The sequence below is a fragment of the Anser brachyrhynchus genome (genome assembly GCF_964034855.1).
Source record: "Anser brachyrhynchus genome assembly, chromosome: 18".
Lineage (NCBI taxonomy): Eukaryota > Metazoa > Chordata > Aves > Anseriformes > Anatidae > Anser > Anser brachyrhynchus.
The window spans coordinates 10,387,169-10,392,893 of NC_137711.1; the positions used below are offsets into that span (position 1 = coordinate 10,387,169).

Genomic DNA, 5,725 nt, shown 5'->3' on the forward strand with positions numbered 1-5,725 from the left:
ATTGCTAGGAGCACAAGTCCCAGAGCACTTGCAAGCTCTGCAATAACAGTAAAAGTGAAAAAACAACGGGTGAGATGAAGGAATTAACAGGTCATCATCTTCTTCAGGGCTTCTGCCTCTGCTGTTTGAGGGAAAAGCCAGGCAGGTGCCTAAGGAGCTGTGGGGCACTGCAGGGTGGCAGGGGGCACATCAGTGCCAGTGGGACTGTGGCACTGGTAAAGGTGGGAGTATTAAAATTGGTGAGTTTCACAGAGCTTGAGCACTGGTCAGCTGTCCCCAGCCCAGCTGCAGGGCACCTCTCTCTATGCAGGTGTTCCCATTTCCACCAGCGATTGCATTCCTAAAAGCCCACCTGCCAGAGGGGCTGGCCTGGGGTTTGCAGTTCTTGCACAGAACTGTTTTTTGAGCCTCTGCTGAAGTGCTCTGTTAGGTAAAGGGCTTTTTTCCCCCTTTACCAGCCTCTAATTCTTCATCTTTCTCTAGGATGGATTTGCAGAAAACCTGCGCTAAAAACCAACCACTGTCATGTCCTGAAGCTGGCTGTGGGAGCCTCTAAGCCCCTTCAGCAGCCTGCCTTTCAAAAGGCACTTGAGAAACCTCTTTTGGGCCCCTCCAGGAGGGAGAACCAGCAGCTTGCGGAGGCGAGGATGAAGCAAGGAGCTCTGAGCAGCCAAACCCTGCAGAAGGTCCTGGGGAGGGGGGGCCCTGGCCCTGCAAAGGGAGGGTCTGTTGACCCCTGGGGGCATGGTGCCCAAGGGAAGCTGGGGTAAGGTGGGGATGCTTCCTGGGGGCACCAGACTGAGGGACTGGGTGCTTTAATCAGCTGATGGCAATAAAGTAGATCTTTATGGCTACTGCAGTTTATTTGCCTTCCCTCTCTGCAGAGCAGTCAGTGGGTGATGGCTGGGGAAGGACTGGGGGGGGGGGGGGGGCACAGGACCTCCCTGTGGATGTCTGCTGCTCCTGTGGGCTGGTGCTGGTTGCTCTGAGCCGTGCAGGAGGGGTGATTTCCCCTTCTGGGAGGTGGGTGGTGGTCAGCAGTCCTTCTCCATTGCTCAGGCCCTGTAAGTGGCTGCCGTGGAGCTGCCAAGGGGGAAGAGGGTGGCATGCTGAGCCTTGCTACAGCCTTTGCAGGCCTCCAAAATGTGGCTGCTATTCAGAGCTGTGTCTGAATTGAAGCCTTTGTAGCCACTGCAGTGCCTGATGATATGCCAGGGCTTCTAATAGGGCATGTCGTTTTGAGTGGAAATAGGTCATTGTGGAAGAAATTTGTTATACTTGATATCGTGCTTCTCTTCAGAGCCACAGGGGCGAGAAGCACTGATTTTGGTAGGTATCGTTATGATTTTTTTTTCAGCCGGAAACCTAAATTGTTGTTTTTTTCCTTCTACTATAAGGAAGGCACAAGACCCCTGAACGTCAAAGGTTGGAGCCTTCGCCTCTGCCCCCAGCCCAGCTCACAGTGGTGCCGTATGCCCATGAGGTAAGTGATTCTGCCTGGCAGCCGGCTTCACACACCAAGGGAAAATAAACACAGGGAATTACTCCTGGCTCCTTCTCTCTGGTGCTACACTTGGGCTGGTTCCACCGTGGCACGTGAATAAAGTGTAAGGCTGGCTGCTGTCGGATCACTAGGTTGATTTCAGGTCTTTATTTTTTTGCAGGCTATGAAAAAACAGAAGTTCTAAAGGAAAGACTTTTTTTTCTTCCTACTGTGCTAAGCCAAGCCAGAGTCCCACGGCTTCTTGCTCAGCCCAGGCAGCAGTGGGATCGGGCGCTGTGGGGTGCAGAGGTGGGCTGGGGCACTGGCTTGGAACAGCTTTTCTCTGTTTTTCTCTGTGCAGCTAGGTTTGAGCGGCTGCTAGAGCCAGTCAGAAATGGAAAATCACTATGGGATGGCTTTGGGGTGGGAATCTTTGTGTCAGTTGTTTACCTTCTGTGGACTCTAAAGGGAAAAGTGTGCCTGTTTAAAAACATATATACAAAAAAGAATCAGATACACTTCCATAAACGTGTTTATTTTTAAAAATATTTCTTGATAATTGCTGAGAAATGCTTTCCACTTTCAATAGAAATGTGAAGAATTGTCAGAATCAATAGTGATAATGCAGACTTACCAGGAGCTGATCCTAAAGAGATTTTTTTGAGAACTGTTCCATTTAAAAGACTTGCACTTCAGAGGTCTGTTAAATCAAAGCTGATGCTCACAGGTTTCTGATAGCATGCTCAAAAAAAGGGCTGTTAATATCTCCAAAGTTGGGATTAGCTCAAATTTCCTACTAGGAATTGTGGTGCAGAAAGTAAATAAAATAGTGAGAAACAAAATCTGAAATGGAATGCAGTGTTATTAAGAACAATTTGCAATTAGACAAAAGTTTCTCCAAAACTTGTAGTGACCTTTTCTAACAAAGGCTCCCATTTAAGTAAGTTTTTTCTATTTTTTTCAAAAAAGTAAAATTAAACTATTAAAGCCCAAGAGGTAGCAACATGCCACTTCAGCCAAATCAGCTGAAACCTCCAGCTTAAAAACAAACTATATTTTCTTGAAAGAATTAAAACTTCCAAGGGAAATATGGACTTCTGTTTCTTCAGGAAAGACGAGAGGTGGGAAGACCCCCCACTTGCTGAATGCGTACTTCCAGCAAAAGCCCTCTAAAACAAATTCTGATTTCCCATTGGAATAGTTCAGATGTGAAACATTGTGTTTTGGCATAAAAAATAATTGCTGAAAGTTCTTAACCAGAAACAGGAGGCAGGCTGGGTCAAGGCGAGCCTCGGTGGGATGCGTGCTGCCTCCCACCTGCACCCATTTTGGGTGTCGGGAAGCATCCGAGCAGGGATGGCAGGTCTGTCGTGCTGGGCTTAATGAGGCAAATCATTACAAAATGACACGTCTCTGATGGTGAGCGCTGTTAAATGTGAGTCTTTCTTACAGCACCCTCTGAGGTATTTGTTTTAGTCAACGCCTGGATGGTCACGTTAGGTCTGTTTGCTGTCTTCTGTGGATTAATGTGGAATTCGGCATTAACGAAGCTCTAATTTTATGGTGTTATTGTTAAAGGAGGTAATACAAGCCTGGGAATACTGGCAAGGAAATAAACTTTTGAGGTCCATGCCAGTAGTTAGCTCTCTGAACTAGCTCTGGTAAATGAGCAGATCAAACAGAACTTTGACTTGCAGCTCAAACAAAGCCACCACCCATTTTACTGACTTTCTATTAAGTTCTCCCCCCAATGCTCTTTAATTATGTCTGTTCTTCCCATTTCTCTGACGAGAGAAACTGGCTCCAGGGGAAGGTCCACGGTTCCTCCTGGTGCCATCTATGCCAGTTAGACCTGGGAAGCACCCGAGACTTCAAAATGCTGAAGCTGCTGCCAGGGCGGTGTGACCTAGACGTCAGAGCCTTTCTTCTGACTGCTCGTGAGAGCTCTTTGCCTGCCCCTTGGCAGCTAGGTTTTGCAGAAGAGTAATGGGTCTTCTTTTGTTTTGCTAGGCAACTGGGTTTGGAATGGTGTAAGCCTTCATCAGGGGCAGAAATGCTTTGGTTGGTTGTAATCCTAACAGAGGCCCCTGGGCTCTCCATGAGTGCTTGCAAGCCAGGCCACTGCACGCTTGGGTTTGCAGTCACAGTGGTTTCCTTAGTTCGGGTGTGCTGGCCACTACGTGTTGTGATATGGGATTGGGAAGCCAAGACCAGTGTTGAAAGGTTGTTTTGAACAGCACCTATCTAAAGAACATTCTTAAGGGCAAAGTAACTTCTCAGCCCCTGATAGATGGCCTTGTGGCTGAGCCTGGAGCACTTCACTTCCTGCTGTCCCTGTGTCATCCTCTTGCTGCTCTGACCGAACTCCGATCTGGGACGGCTGTCAGCTGGCTCCAGAAGGGGACAGCACGAGGCTCGTTACAACAGGCTTTCTGGTTTGCCTCCTGCTTGCTCTTTGGCCAGAAGTGAGGGGGTCTGAGCCAATGACTAAAAATACAGTCTCATAGCCTTGGATAAAGGTAAGCTTGTCGGCAGGAGCTTCTCTGCTGGAGTTCTTGCATCAGTTCTAGAACAAAATCACATGTGATGTGGGCGAGAGTTGGTGTCCTGCTGTTCCTCTCTCCTGCCAAGGTGCCTTTGTCTTGGCTCGTGCTGAGCCACAGCTGGCTGCAACTGGCGATGCCTGGGCTCTTCTCTCAGTCGGATCTCCATCTCACTGGGGAAACTACCACAGAATAAATAAGAGGGAAACCTTCTTACAGTGGGCCCTGGGAAAGCATCCTGGTGCAAGGCTGAATGGCTCAAAGCAGTAGAAGACAGCACACAATACATAGGGACCCAGCTCGGGTAGACAACCTGGACAGCTGGTGGTAGGTTCCTAGGTCCGACAGTGCTGTGTGATGGCTGCCAGTACTACATCTGAGCTCTGTGATGTGAGGAACCAGTGCTGATTTAGAAGAGGTTTGGTCAGTGTATAGTGATTCAGTGTCCTGTGCTCACGTTTCTTTGCTTTCCCTCCAAGTCTAACCTTAGTGTAAAAGGAGATGGCAAGGTGGATCCGGGCATTACCTCATGGACATCCTGCTGCTTCAGACCCCAGCGTGTTTGCCTTGGCTAATGTTTCTTTCTCAAGATCGATGAGTGCCCATCCTGTTTGCCTTTCTCTGAAGATAAAATAACCTCCCTCCTGGGATTAGATTCCAGGTCTTAGCAGCCCAGCTGTGACAAAGGACAGGTGTGGGTCTGCAGGCAGGACGGGGTATCAAGAACCTGCTGCTCTGTGGGTTTGCAAGACGAGCTATCCCCGTGACTGTTCCAATTAAAGGGGCTGCTGTTACCTGCCCAGCTTGGCTGTGGGTGTTTGGGGAGAGAAATGTGAGAGGAAGGAACTGGAAGACATTGTTATCTATGGGAAGTGCGGAGCAGAAAGTAATAGATGTGAGGAATGAAAAAAAGGTGAAGTGTTCCAAAACCTGGGTAAAGAATGGACAATTTGGTAGTAGGCAACACATCAGTCCTGTTTAGGCAGGCTGTATTTCTGATCTTGGCTCTGCGTTCGTTTCTCTTAGCTTTCTTATTTCTCAGTCTTGGTTGGGTCTTGCCCATGTGCGTTGGAAGGATCCTTCCCCCTGGAAAGACCAAGAATCTCCGTAGCTCTGTATTCTTCCTGGAATAGCTGAGCACAACCCTCCTGGGGCTGTGCAAGCAGAATTACAGCCACGCACCAACCAGCAGCAAAGGCAACTGTGAGCTGGAGTGTCCCATCCGTCAGTAATTCAAGCTTTCTTTAAACATTAGTAATGGCTCTGGATGGCTGCAGGAGCTACGTTAACAGTCAGTGCTCAGTTGTTTACAGGAAGGACTGGGTTTGATGAGACAGCAGGGGAGGTGTTGGTTTCCAAAGGGAAGCTTGGGGGCAAAGCCAAGGTGATTTGTGGGTTGTAGGACTGGAAAGGGTCAGAGGCTTGGATAAAACATGGGCTCTTCTGGTCACCTGGGGTATAGTGGCAATTAAAGATGCTGTTATAGGTCAGAGCATTGCTGTGTGAGTGTTATTGGCCAGGGATGAACCTAGAGCCTGAGCTGGGACCGGCTCTCATGGCTGTGTGGGCCAGGATGCTCACTGCAGTCTGACTCTACAATGAAGCTTCTTTACCTGGGTCAAAGCAGACAGTCCTGCAACAATGCTGTGTGTAGATCCCACGTGGAAAGCCATTAGTGATATAGCTGCACGTTTTTTCT

At 48.7% G+C, this 5,725-nt stretch overlaps 1 long non-coding RNA gene across 1 annotated transcript; it reads left to right on the plus strand.

Annotated features, from left to right (window-relative positions):
- Window positions 1–262: 262 nt before the first annotated feature.
- Window positions 263–2,416, plus strand: LOC308180140. The gene is made up of 4 exons (XR_013940763.1): window positions 263–418; window positions 484–641; window positions 1,398–1,483; window positions 1,665–2,416. It is a non-coding gene; the product is annotated as an uncharacterized lncRNA (long non-coding RNA).
- Window positions 2,417–5,725: the final 3,309 nt, after the last annotated feature.